The following is a 15,495-nucleotide window of genomic DNA, read 5'->3' on the forward strand; positions in this document are numbered from 1 at the left end:
AATTGGGAATTGAGGAAGTGAAACAAGACAGGAAGAGAGGAATAAAAAGGAAAAGCATGTTTGTGTTAAAGAAAAAAGGAAAGTGAGAGCAGGGTTTCAAACTTGAAGAGCTACACTGGTAGCATTCAACATATTTCGCTGAGGAGTGATGCAAACAGAAGAAGACGGAAGTTTGTTATGATGGTGTAAACCTCTATACCTGTATTTGAATCAATGAAAAACCTGTTATAGTTTAGATCTCACAACTTGAACCCCATCTGTCTGCAGAGAACTGTGTTAAACAGGCCCTGAAATTAATTCCATAAACTAAAGCGCAACTCTTTGAACTCAATAAATGCATAGAACATGGTTTGAGGGGCTTGGTTCCCTGCTGCGGTCTATAGGGCTATGTTGAAGAGGTGCAGGCGATAAAATGCGTTCCATATATTAAACCTGGATGTGTGCGAGTGTGAGTGTGTGTTGGCATTTGGAACAGCAGTGGAAACATGTGGTGTGCATCAAAGACGTGCAGACAGATGGCTGTCAAGCGAGGGGGACAAAAAAAACAATGTGTTGCATATTCATAGGACAAAGACTTTGAAGTGCGCTTAGCAGATAAAAATTATTTACATACCTAAGGCCCTTAAACTGCGTTTCTGATGTATGCTGACAAATACATGCTGTTTGAGGGCTTAGCAGTGAAGGATGTAAAATTAACTGGCTGGAATTGGCACATTTCATGTGCATAACTAATTCACCAATGAGCTGAGGCTAAGATTTAACAAAAAAACACGTTTCTGCAAGACATGTTTGACAACTTAAAGTTACCAGGGGTTTTGATACTTTGGCTTATTAAGGATGTAAACACACAAATCTATAAATGGAGCTCATCGCAGGATAGGTGGGGGTTAATGTTGGGCTACATTACTAAGCTAAGTGGATTAGGACCATTACAGGGGTAAGAATGTAATGCTTACAGCTCTCCAGGCAAAAAGAGGGAAGAAGAGAAAAATAAATTTAAGTGAATATGATGAGAAAGAGAGAGTGAAAACAAGAGCAGAGGAGCAACCCTAAGACCAAGAGAGGGACAAGGGAAAACAACATCCTAAAACAAACGATAAAATATTAAAATATCAACGAGCAAAGGAAGTGGAAGAGAGCGAAGGAGAGTAAACAGAGACGGAAAGATAAAATAGTTATAATTCTGTCCTCTCCATTGATGCTTGGGATCCTCAACTTTTCCTGCTGAACATGATTAGTCAGGCTTGTTGTGAATGACTCAGCCTTCCAATAAGTTAAGTTAAAACTTTACAGCGCCAAGAAAATCAATATTCTTAGATTAACGATGTATAATGTGGACAGCATTGCTAATGGAGCGAGGAACCCACAGAGAATTAACAACAACTCTGCAGGTTCCTCTCTGATCTACGGATAGTTTCAGTATGAGCTCATTGTTTGGTTCACTCTCATCAACCTTCATTTCTTTAGTGAAAAAACGTTATCTACCTGCTAAGCACCAGACACCAGAATGCAGAGTGCAACTTGAAGAGCAATGAGCAGCTAAAGACCCAGATACGGTATTTCCCCCAGGAGCTGGTGGAGACCAAACATGGAGCCAAAACAAGGATTATATACCAATACTTTGATTTGCTGCTCCAATAAAGATGTCATACTATAAAGTCATGAATATCTTTGACAAATACTTCAGCTCATCTTTGTTTGACAGATAATTATGTCAACGAGGGGCCAGGAGGGGCGTGTAGATTAACACCATTTAAAGCTAGCAAGAGCAAGCTAACGAAATGCAACCCATAAATTCCACCCCTGTCATGTCAAAACAACGCCCCCAATAACACTTGAAGGTGATCTGACTGACAACTGTTTCATGACTCGTTCACTAACTTCTGACTAGCGTGTCTGCTTCAGCGTTGTATGGCACGTCAGCTAGAGACAGACAGGTGCACAAGACAATAATTTCCTTCAGATCAACTTTATTAATTAATGCCTATCGGGATTTCAACAAATAAGAGAAGAAAAAAAAACTTTTGAGTGTTGCTAAAAACTGTTTGGCCTTTTGAAACCCAAGTAGTGAGAAAACTGCCAAAAAAGGAGAAGATTCAAGGAGCAACAGCAAAAAAGCGAGGAGGGAGGAAGCAGACCAGTTTTCTGTCTTAGATGATGTCAAGAGGGAGCAGGGGCCATACTGTCGGAATTAAGTTGGACAAGCATATCGCAAGATCACAAACAGCAAGTGAACCAGCGTGAGCCAACAAAGACAAACATGGGGACAGAAGCACAGAGACACAAATACCCCCTGAGCCCAACACTAACAGCCGAGCTCTCTTACAGCATTAGAGCTCTGTTGCTATTCCCCAGTCGGCTCATCAAAGATTCATCCAATTACATTTAATCCAGGTTCTCTGCCACTGCAGTGTATAGCATCTGACCAAAATCAATGTGGCTGAAGCATTCCACTGTAATTCGCAGCTCCTCAAACAGGCCACATCCGATGAGATCACTTCCTGTGCCCCCAGGTTATCAGTGACACTCCTCTTCCTGTTAGGAGGGCAGCGTCGTTCTGGAGCGATCAGGGCCCTGATATGTGTTGGGATGTGTGTGTGTGTGTGTGTGTGTGTACTGCAGAACAGAGTAGCTCTTATTTGCACATTTGACAGCAAAAAAAAACGAGTAAAACTGTGGAACAAATCGTAGTGGGGGGGGGCAGAGATGAAAGAACTGTTCCTGTACGTTAAAGGTCCAGCACTCCACATTCAGATGAAGCTTGTGAGTGGAGTTTTACTCAAACAAACAACACAAGCCTTTTCTTTTTCTTGGAGAATACAATCCCAGAGAGGAGAAGAGCCTTAGCCATTACATCCTGTCACCAGCTCTGCTCTTGTCAGCAAAAGGACAGAGCAGCTTGCAGGATAATTGTTAGTTAGTGGGATGAAAGGAGGAAATCCAATAGATGAATAAAGCCTCTTTGACAAAATGTAGAAGTTCAATAGCATTTGAGTCATCTGAACTTCCGCTTCCCCTGATGAAGCATATAATGTACCTTGAAACACATAGAAATAGGTTACACAGAGAATTCATGATCTTCATGATGCGGTCTCAGAGTTCATGATGAAATACTCGTATCTGGCAAAGCCTGTCCACATGACTCTCTATCCAGTTCCCATCATTGTGTTCCTTCGAGTCCAGATCAAAACCACGATAACATAAAGACAAAACAACAGCAAGCTAGGTGTAATGGAAATCAACATGACACGAAGAGCAAAGTCAAAGCAATAAAGCATGTCCCTGAATCTCTCATCTGTCGTTGTGCACATTACAAAGCCGCTGTCGGACACTCGATGGACACCTGACCTTCAATGATGTGACAGAGCTGCCATTAGAGACGATAACTCGAGTCAAAGGTCACGCCGATCACCGATAACTTATTCCACGGGTCCAATAATGGAGCACGATTCACATCCTCATAATCATACGCAAGAGAGAGGACATCCAGAAATTCATACGCAAGCCCCTAAACCGGGAAATTGAAATTGATTAGGAGCGCTGTGTGCTGCTGCCCAATAATCAGCTATTGATTCTGGAGAGGCTTTGGGGATTTTGAGCCTACAAGACACTTGGGTGCGGGATTGCATGTAATTATTTGTGAAGAATGTGTTTTTAAATAGAGCAACAGAAACGGGATGAATTAGGTCAGATTTCATGAAAATGTTTATTACTACTCTGGTTTCAACACAAAGCCAATGAAAAATGTTTATTCCTGGACCTTTTAAACCGAATGGATTTCTAGCTATCGACTGGTGAGGAAACCGGAGGTCTGCGGCGGGCGCTCTTACTTCTTAACATCCTGCTCGTCACTGGCGTTCAAAGACCCCAGCCTCTCCCTTCTCCCTTTTATCACTCTTTCACTTTCGCTCTCGCCTCCTCACAACTGTCTGAAGTGCTCTGCCTCCCGGGAACTGAGTATCCGGCCCGTGGTGGGTGGTCTATCAGCATGGAGCCTCAGTGCACTACAGTAGAGGTGACGTGATTGGTTCTGAAGCTGCTTGTCGCCTCCACCACGGGCCGGGATGCGAGTACAATTAGCGCATGAAGCCGCGCACCTGCTGTGTTTGATAGGGAGGAACCAGGCCGGGAAAGGTCAGGTGACTGGACCAATTAGTGCACTGCACTGATGAATGAGCTACTTCTTGCTGTAGAGGACGAGAGTGTGAACATAAATGAAAAGGGGAATCGTCATGTGGAGTTACAGAACGGATTTATGGCAAAATAACAAGCCGTCACAGCTCATAACTAAGACGTCCCAGTTGGTGGGAAACCTAAAGACGGAAAAACTTTGAATGTGTTGAGAGAAAAACTAAATTACAAAGGATAGGTTGCACATGTATATATTAAGAAAGTCACAGGCCCCCCCACAGAAGAAAATAGCAGGCGTCATCAACAGTTTATAAAGACAGCAGATGGCCATGATCTGTGGGCTGGCCTGGAGCAGGACTCATGAAGAAACTGATGTTTGAACCGAGACAATGATGAATTAGGACAAGTTTAAGTGAATGAAGAAGAAGAAAGAGGTAATAAAGAGAAATGAAGGAAGAGCCAGAGAGACAGTAATATCCGTAAAAAAGCACAGATGGTATGATCGGAATACCCTCAAGAAAGCACCAATACAGATAAATGTGCAGAAAGTTTTTTGTTATGAAGCCAGGACAAGATTACCTTAGGTTGTTTTCCAGTCATATGAATTGTTTTTTTAGGTGCGAGAGAAAACGAATCCTCCGCCCCCAACCTCAACAAAATCCTGAGTCTGATAACAGCCCATAAAATCCACCTGGTGTTCATACACTTTCCATGGAATTCACAAATTCATCACCTCTACCACCCACACATCCTCTCAAATATACTCCATATATCAACCCAATAGCTTTATAGATGGATTAAAAATAATAGGGGGAAAAAAGTGACTCATTCCGGATAAATTTGCTTCATAAATATTTATTCTACCCTGAGTTTCACCCTCAACTTCAAACATTCTCTTGGCCTTCCAGTGACAAACTGCAGGAAAACAACAACACAATTCAGAGGAACAAAAAGGATAACCTCAAACTCTCTGGACATTGTAAGCTGTGAAAAACTGACCCACTAACATGTTGTTTACCGCTGCCTTATATTAAAGTTTCAGACTTGCATTTCAGCTCTGGAGCGGCAGTTCCTATCCTGCCGTCTGCGAGACAACTTATTGTGAGTTCACATCGTTCAGTGGCGGGGAAGAGACTCTCTCGATAGGATTGGACCCGATCGTCGGGGGTCCAGCTCAGAGCTCAGTGTTCAGTGATGAAATGATCTGACAGTTTCTGTGCCCCCTCAAAAAAAAACTGCCAAATCGATCTGGCAGGATCGGCCAGCTGGATGAGAATCAGACCTTCATTACTGTTAAAAAATCTATATATGATTTGCTTCCCGTTGATTGAACCTTGTTTGGATCGATGGCCACAACCCGCATTCCCACTGCGCTCTGTCTCAATTTAATGACTATAAATACTATGTCACTGTAATAAGCCACTCAAACGGCACACAGGGAACACACGCCACTGATTGGTGCTAGATGATGGATATCTCTAAAAACCTACCTAAATCATTTGTGGTCGGGTTTGTGTGTGTGTGTGTGTGTGTGTGTGTGTGTGTGTGTGTGTGTGTGTGTGTGTGTGTGTTGGTGTGAGCTATACACAGAGTTCCTGTGCAGCCCCTCAGGGACAAACCAATGGGTGGGACTCACAACAGAGCTGCAGTTATGGGGGGGGGGGGGAAGATAAGACTCTGGAGTTTCCAAACCAACAGCTACACATGTGTGACTTTTTCGAAACACAACACCACAGATTGTGATTTATCAAACTTAAAACAATTTAACTATGGAGCTCTTTTGCCTTATGGGAATATCTTAAAAATGACTACTTTTGGAGTGCCATGTTCACTTTGGCCACTAGGAGTCTCTCATTTAAAACAATAACAAAAGTCCTGGTTTGATTTTATTGCGAAACAATACAAACAGTGGAAGGACAAAACAACAGACTTGTTAACTGACTTTGTCATATGTGATTTGCATGAAAGCAGAAATGGACAAAGCCCCTGGTAAAGAAGATAAGACGTAACTACAAGCCAACCAATCAAAACCTCCCATTACCTTCAAAATGTCTCTGGGTTTGAACATTGTAGGAAACCTTCATATACTGTAACCACACAACTCAGCTAAAAAAATATATAGTAAAGGTCTAGTTGTCGACATTTAAAGAATTGTTATCTATTATATTTCTGGAAGCTGCTGTTATTTAACCACTTGAGGAGAGAAGACCATCAAACCAAAGTTATAACTAAATTAAAAATTGATGTATTTATGGGTTAACAGCTTTTACTGGCTAATATCTCAGCAAATGTATTCATGATTACACATCCATCAGACACAACGCGACACATGACTCAACGCCTGAATGTAAGTCCAACCGATTTGCATTTTTGCCTAAATTAAATCCTATCATACTTTGGGGAGTATGACATGACAGCTTGATCGTTGGTTAAGAAACATAAAGGACATCTGAGATGGATGAGACAAGTAAACCATGTTTTCATTAAAAGGAGAACAAAGGGTCACAGGGAGGAGGAGTCGGTGATGAGACATGATTTTTGAAGTGCTTGGCCTGACAGCAGAGATGTTCATAAGAATTAAAACACCCGGCAAATCCCCGGTGAGCAACGAGTCAATGTCCAATGAAGTGCAGCTGACGCGAGGGGTAAGATATATGAGCGTTTAATACTCCGTGCTGTATATCACGATGACAAGCCAGGTTGTTCAGCTCTTTTTGAAAATATCATCTTTTAAACCTTCAAAGGGACAACGCTCAGAGAGAAAACACCACTTTTTTCATCAGTTTCTGTGGTCACACCAAAGGGACGTTCAAACCAACAGAATTACTGGCAAAGCAGATGGAAACAAAGGTAGCGGTGCTCGGTGAGTAACACAGGGGAGGAGGTCGTGAGCAGGAGGCGATGACACTGACGTTGTGGGTGCACAAGTGTCTGATGACTTCTTTTTTGTATTGCAGAGGCAGTTTTCTGGTTATACAACCTGTATGCTCCCTCCGCACCCCTGCATCTCCATCCAGCCCCCAAACTCTTCATCCCTTCTCTTAGTCATGTTCGTCTTCCTCCACTGCTCCTGTTAACTCCGACTCCCTCCACCTCCTCCCCTCCCGCCCTCCTCTATCTCTCGCTTTTCCCACCTCTATTTCATCCTGCTCATCTTCTTTCTCCACCACCTCGTCTCCACCTCTAAAGTTAGTTTATTGCTTGGGGAAGGGGAGTGAGATATCCAACCTCCACAGGTCGTCCTCCCCCTGAGCTCATCCCTCCTGCCGTCACCAAAAATGGCCGGAGGTCGGCTTATTACTTCCTGCGATGTTTACCGCAGGAGTCGGGCTCTTACAGCACTGCAGCGTTTTCTGTCACGCTGTGCCAAATTACTTCACCTATCACTCACGCACGACTCCGGTCGAAGTCTCCATCGTTATTTGTTCCACTCCTCACCTGATCGACAGAACAGTAATTTTCGCTCCTGAGAGAAATTACTCATTTTACGGTGCGTGATCTACAGCGCTCCGATATCCAGTGGAGCCACCAGATTTAAAATAGATTTCATTCTGTATAGACTCGGTCGGAGCACGTTTTTAACCTGGTCTAAACCGCTTTAATTCTGATGATCGTGCAGAGAGTTTAAGGGTCAGTATCTTACTGGAAATCGATTACGAGCACCACTATCCTAAAATAAGGCTTGTTTTATTGTGTCTTTTTCTCCAGTCTCACTAACACAGACTTTGGTTGTTCCCTGTTGGCTTCCACCCAGACAGACTTTAGGGAATAAAGTCAGCTTAGGTAACGTTCCATGTCTTCGAGGCCTCATCACGTGTCTCACGAGGGAGCAGATCCCGGCTCTTATAATTGGGAAACCTGGAGTCAAGACAGCAGAGTTACCCTCGCCTGTACTACTGCTCCCTCCAGAGGAGGGATCAAGACGACTTGAAAAAAACTTTTTATTACTTTTCATCCCGCACATCTTGAGCAGGGTTTCGGCGGAGACAACCATCGAATGTTTTCCGGACATTGCGCTCTCAAAACTTAAGTAAGGATAAGGATCTCCAGAGCTGTTAGTTGTACAGGCAGTTTAATAACGGAGATATGTCCTACTTAGTAAATGTAAAATGATCACAGCTCAACTTTACAGCCTTGTTTCCTTGACTGAGTCACAAGGTGATGTTATGAAATCTCCATCTTTCCACAGATGATTTGCTTTGCTGCTTAACACAACTCTTAACAGTAAATTCTAGCAATTACTCATCGCACTAATTAACTTAACACTTGATCCAATACACAACCTTTTCATGCTACTAATGAGACACGTTCTCTGAATCTGCAGATTCATTGAGATGGAATAACTCCTCACAACATTTGGATGCACCCTGGAAATTTAACCGCCTACACTCTCTAATCAATGAGGTGATGTGGCCAGTTGCGAGTCCTTTAGCTTATTTTGAGGCCTAGAGGATGTGACAGGCTACCATTAATCTTATCACCATCAGTTTCTCGAGCCCATTAAGTCAGTTGGCCGTACAGCAGAAACCACCAGGTGCTATTACAATTAAATGACAGTTAAATAGTGATAAACAGTGGACAGGCAACAAGCATCACGCCTGTGAAGCCACACACTTCCACTCTATGTTATCTTTATACGGCTCAAATGGTTGTTTCTTGGATTGGCATGTTTACGTGTACTATATGTGATTTGTAAGTCACTGACATGATAACTACCCCGGCACATGCAGAGTCTCACAGGCGGGACAATCGTTTTTAAACATATAACATCCACCTCAAACCAGTTGGAGGACGAGCGATGGTACGGATACACATGCAATAAATGCCAGACCGACAAACAGACATTGATACATTCTGCCAAATCATTCAAATGAAGAGCTGTGATGCGAAATGCATCTTCTCCAGGAGTATATCATCCGTTATCCGTTATATGGGTGTCTTCATGGCCATTTTTCATGGTATTTTTAGGGTTTCGGTAAATTTCCTCTAGGAGAAAAATGTTTGTGCTACAACAAATCATAACAGGGAGTGTGTTCAGGAGCTGCATCTTTAAATATGGATTCTTGAACTATTAAATAAACAGAGAAAGAGGATATGTTTTTGGGGTTTGAGACCAAAATCGTCCATTCTATGTCAATGACTATGCATAAAAATGGACCTTGAGATGTTCATTAATTTTATCTCATTATTACCACAGTGCATGTCCAATCATCCCAATATTTGCTCCACAGTCATTAAGGGTCATTTTGAACCACTACCGTATAAACTGTTGGAGAGCATTTGGCAGGCTATAATTGAGATCCCCCGGGGCCAGGCTTGGTTCGACTGGGCCAATTATAGGGGATTTGCCTCTTTTGTGTATTGCCACACAAAGATTGATGGTGTTAAATTAATCTATTGTGATGTTACATGCATTTTAATCAGAAGTCACGCCCCTCCGATCTGTAGAAAAGTTTCCTCCATCCTTGAGTTTGTGGGATCCACTCATAAGATAGCTCGGATACCCAAAGGCCGAAAGCAGGCCCACCCCTGCAACACTGTGGTTTCTCAATGCCTTTCACTAACACAACCTCACCATGGACGTCCGGGCAAATGCAATCCGCTTTCAATCAAATGTACGAGGAGAGGACGCAGTGACAGAGCTTTGAACTTGCAATTACAAGAACACTGCAGCGTTATTCAAATTAGTCTGCGGGGACAGGGGAGGTGGGGAGAGACACGTAAAGATCAGAGAGGCTGTGTGTGTGTGTGGCCTGAAAAGACTGACATTTCCTTTTTGTCTCTCAGTCGCACAGAGGGAAATTGTTTTGAGCCTGCACAAAAATATTATCGCCCCCCCAATTTGATCTGCGTGCCTTTTCTCCTGCTAAGACTCTCCGACTTATCAAACAAAAGCCGTAAGGGTCATAAGGCGAGTTAGATTCTTCACTGAAAAACAAAAGTCAATTAGGCTAATTAGAGGTAGGGACACAAACAATGAGTGTGCAAAAGCAAGATTGTGGGAGAGGTGTAATAAGAAGGGGAAGAGGCTGTATGTGGGTGCGAGCACATTTCCCAGCTAATGGTTGATTGCACAAGCGCGCCACTTAAACACAGTGGGATGTATGTGCAACCAAAAAGAAGTAAATGAATAAACAACAGCTGCTTCCATCACTGAGGAGCAGGGGCACGAGGAGTGGGAGGAAAATGAGAGAGATGAGGAGAAACGGAGGGGAAAGAAGCATCACTTGTGCTCATCTGGGCCTCTGTGGCATCTGCCGCCGCTCGGTACCTCAAACGGAGATGAGAGGGGGTAGGTAGGGTATGAACAGTGGCAAACAGACACACAGACAGACAGGCAGACTAGGCCAGCTCCGCGGAGGCTATGCTCCAACAGCACTGAAGACTCACAAGTGTTGCATAAGTATGCCTTGTGACTTCAAAGCCGCAGATGCATGCAAATATACATGTTAAACATACTCGTTGCACCTTTGGGAGATCTGTGACAGAGTCATGTTGGGTGCATGAACGGCCACGTGGGGATCTGAACTGACGGGAGAATACTCAGCGGAGCACAAACCTCGTTCAATAGTCCCCTTATATGCATCCATGAATTGTTTGCTTGGAAATGGGTGAAAATTTTGCAACATTCTTGGATCTGCCCCTCGAGCCACACAATAATTGAATGGGTACTTCCCAGACTCGTACGACATCCTTCAAGTTTTGTGGTAATCCGTTCAATTATCTTTTAGCAATATTGTTTACAAACAATCGTAACATAAAGTACAGCCTCTTACAACCAGAGGCTTGCATTAACATGTTTCATATCCACACTTTCATACTCGTCACTCCGAGCCAATGCATTTGGTCAGTTTCCCAGAAGAAGGGAATAATCTGCTAATAGATGCACCGGCGAGAACCTTAAGATCATTATTGCATCAGAGCTAAATATTGATTTTGTGTATTGTTGGCCTGTCAAACAACCTCAGAGCGATGACAAAAAACTATTTTACCTTACGCTACTGAAATCTGAAGGAGTGTGCATTAATGGATAAAGAGCAACAAGAAAGATAAGTTTGAGTAAAAGTCTTACATCTCCTCTGATCATCATATATGCACAGGGCGTGTCTAAATCTTCTTTTGCTAGTTTAGTGGCAGAAAAGGTCAGGCCCTGCTGGCCGCTTGCTTCAAAGGGGGATGTACTTAGTCTCTTTATTAGTCATGGGTGTGCTGTGGCCGTAACAATAAATCAGAGGGTCACGGGTTGTGTGACTGCCTGTATTGTGAAAGGATTGCTTGCAGTGCCGATCTTATTGAGTATAAACAACACATGTCTATTAAAACGATTTATCTTTCAAAACTGTGGTCGATAACACTCATGCTCACAGGATTTTATTTGCAGCTACTAAAAAAAAGCATAGAGTCAAAGTCACTGGTAAAGAGAGACGTGTGTCTGCGAACCCAAAGAGACAGTTAAGAGTCTCAGGACCAAAATGCAGCACAAGAAGTGAATCTCTCGACAAGTTTAAACAGTATATCAGGGATTGTTGCTTAGAGTTTGTGCCCTTGCAGCCAAAATCCCTCCTTTGAATACCCACCAGCTGTGTTAACAGCCGTTGGTTATTTAAAGTTTTCTACCCCAATATTAAACGAGTATTTCACATATGAAATAATTTAAACTGGTAGCTGTGTAGTAAAGTTTGATAAGGATTAGGAATAATGGATAAAAGTGTTAAACGCAGAAAAGTGGGGGCTGAAATCTCTGCTCCCTCAGATGTTCTTTTTGTGACGCATGGACGCGCACACACACACACACACACACACACACACACACACACACACACACACACACACACACACACACACACACACACACACACACACACACACACACACACACACACACACACACACACACACACACACACACACACACACACACACACACACACTCTCACACTTCTACTATCTTCTTGTGAATCTGTAAGTGGAGCCTTTGATCGTCCTCGATGAGGAAACGCATATTCAAAAGCAGCCAGAGCGAGAGATGAAAGGCCAAACCAATTATGGCGAACTAAAGCGATATCTGAAATATGCTGTTGTCCGTAAATACGTGTTCACATAAGTTTTAACACCAACACCAACACGTTGACATCTTTGCGACTCTGCAAAAGAACGTAATGAATGTATGAATTCATCTTGTTGATCAAATACAGAGAAGTCCGACACGTCATTAATACAGAAAATTAAAAGTGTAAAAAAAAGATCTGAGTTGTGGTGCAGACTCAATGAAGACACCCAGCCAGCTACTGATGAAATCTCAAAGTCTATGGATAACTTTCTATTGTTGACATGGCATAAATTGTATGCTTAATTTCAGTGGACTGCTCTTCATTTGAATGGGTCCTCTGGATTACGTATATGAGCTTGTCATCAATGTCACGGTTTGTTTCAAAGGCTTGTCTAATCGCAGAGGCCTCTGCTGTAACAGCTTTAACATGGAGATGCTTCAAAAAGAGCAAAAGCTGATTTCAAGCACTGCCAGCATGCTCACCGTAACAACACATGCTGTTGTTGCAACACGTTTACCATGATCACTTACGTGGTTTAGCGTGTTAGCATGCTGAGGCTAACGCGACTGTGATTTCTTTTTGCAGTAATTCAATTTTGATGGTGGGGTGAGATGAACAAGTGTGCGCCAAAGTCATCACACTTTATCAAAAGGGGTCCATTAATGTCTTTAGCAGATTTCAAAACAATCACTTTAATATTTGTGGAGCTATTTCACACAGATGGTTTGTGATGGTGTGTCGAGACATTATGATTCCTCCAGGAATGATGACCATGACAAAACGTGGAGATGATAAGATGTTTCAGGGTGGAATGAAGTGGTGGGCTGGCCCGTCGACAGGCAGACTGACATGTCCATTTACACAGTAATAATAATACTGGTTGATTATTGGGTTGTAGGTTACACTGAAGGCATGAGCTAATCTCCTGAGTGCTTCTCCAAATGGGAAACAATCTGTGAATGAAATAACCTTTCATGTCATATCAGCACCTCTCATGTCGTGCGTCACTTCATACAGCGATGATAAGCTCTTAAATATAGAACATGCTTCAAAATGCATCAGAAAACGTAATGCTGATCCTTTTCAGTGGCAGTAAATCCATCTGGGAGAAGTGAAGATCCATTTTCACGCCGGTGATTTGCATCTATTTAGTGCTGGTGGGTATGAGCTGTGTCAGCAGCTGTTCACCTTTCAATAACCAATTAACCCGTCTCTAAACTGCGGCACCTTCATCAGCTTTATTGCAAGTGGATGAGCGGAGAAGAGTTTGACTGATTTGAAATGATAAATAAAAAAAAATTGTCTGTTGAATTGTCCGATTCAGTCGTTTGAGACTGAGGGGTAAAGAAATGAGAAACCAACCAAAGGTGAGATTGGGGCAAATAACTTAATAGAGCAAATACACAAATTGGAGCACGGACAATATGGATTTTCGGGGAGCGATAGTTTATTCAGTGAAATAATAGTTATATTATGAGCTGATATTTATCCACCAATCTATACATGACGGATAAATATAATGTAAGGAGGAGGAAGATGTATGATTCACTGATGCTTCAGTCGTTGCACAGTGACGCATTTTAACTTTATTTTATAACATAACACTTTGCGAATGAAGGAAGAAAGAATGAGAAAGAGTCAGAAATACAGCTTAACATGAAATGATTCATCATTTGTGGGAGGTGAGGTACAACGTCTTCCCACAGTCTCCTTATGTGTTTAAATCCACTTCACATGGAATACATTCATAACCTAACTCGAGATGTAGCGGCTCTGTAGCGCCTGACAGAGCACTTAACTGTAAAAAGCCACTAAGAGTCAGTTTGCTTAATATGGTCAGGACGGGCTACAACAGACAGCAGCACAACTCCCTGTATTGCCGTGTAGTTCCTGTGTACTAATAAAGTTCCTCTCTTTTAACGAAGCCTGAACTGCTGAGCCGTGCTCCCTGTGATGACGTCTGCCTCTGTAGCTGAGCCCAGTAAGTGAGATCGTTAATTTTTCCCAGGCTAAAAAATAATGAAATAATCAGAAGCTTTGAAGAATCCCGGACATCCCGGTGATAGATGTTTACCATCACAAGTATTTCAAACAAACACTTAATTTTTTTTAATGTATCCTCTGTGTGACGCCACTGGCCGAGTCAGCTTGAAACGGAAAGAACAGTGCGAGTAAAAAAAGAATCAAAGCAACAACAACAACAAAAGAAAAGTTACCATTGACCTCAAGGATATTTCCATTCAACCACCTGATTGGGGGAAAATTTCAAAAACAAGACTATTTTTTGATGTTATCTTTCTTAACTAAATCCAATGTTCCCACTTGCCACTTACCTTCTCCATCATTCTCCACCCCCCACCGGCGTGGCTGTCATCGAACCCACTCGGAGTCTGACGGCAGGATGTGATTTACACCTCATGCCTCCCTGTTAGTCCACTTAACCCTGACTGCAGAGTTGTGATGCAGTAATTGGCTTGACTTAAAGCCCGATCTCTAAATCATGCAGGCAAATCGCAGCAAGCTTAAACACACAAACAGACGCACACACTCACAGACCATCCAACAAACTCACACTGACCTTTTTTTCTTCACCTCAACACTTTTCCTTGATACAGCCTTCTCTAAACAACAGGTTGCTGAACGGAGAGCTCCCTCTCTATCACACACACACACACACACACAAGTACATTTCACAAAGGGTAAATGTACTCAACCCAATGGTGCAGAGTGATGTGTCTGCCTTACAGAGCTTGTTTCCCCCAATGGTGGCCGCTATTGATTGCTCCTCAGAATAGTTGCCCTAAAAGCTTTTGGGAAAGTGCGGTGAGACTCTTCTCTGGCTTCTTGTTTTCATAGTTTTTAAATATTGTGATTCTGTAGAGGCAAAGATTTAGCACAACACGGTAAGAACAAATGATAATTTAGTTTTAATTTTCACCTGGAGATATGTGTTTTTTCTTTACTTTTTTAATATTATTTTTTTTGTGCGTTAAAAGCGTCATCAATCCCCACCACTCACTCACGCAGTAAATCCAGCAGGGTTCTTCTGCTGTGTTCACACATCGACTGATCCTGGATTTCTACGGACATTATACTAGGAGTCCAGGCGGGATAAGTCCGTGGACACTGCAGAGCGTCTTCCTCGGATATTTGCATTCACACATGCACATCCTCCAGAGAAAATACAGAGGATCTGATCAGTGCATGTTTGTGGCAGGAAGCCAGAGTATCTGGAGAAATCTAATGTTAACTCCACACAGATTGTTTTCCTGCATAAAATATATGAAATTGATGCTTTTCACATTCAATTTCA

The 15,495-nt window shown here is 42.6% G+C and overlaps 1 protein-coding gene across 4 annotated transcripts in view; it reads right to left on the reverse strand.

Moving 5' to 3' along the window:
• utrn (utrophin) overlaps positions 1-15,495 on the reverse strand; it is a 169,993-nt gene that overhangs the window by 75,830 nt on the left and 78,668 nt on the right. The window lies entirely within an intron of this gene.

Source organism: Pleuronectes platessa, chromosome 17 (genome assembly GCF_947347685.1).
Source record: "Pleuronectes platessa chromosome 17, fPlePla1.1, whole genome shotgun sequence".
Classification (NCBI taxonomy): domain Eukaryota; kingdom Metazoa; phylum Chordata; class Actinopteri; order Pleuronectiformes; family Pleuronectidae; genus Pleuronectes; species Pleuronectes platessa.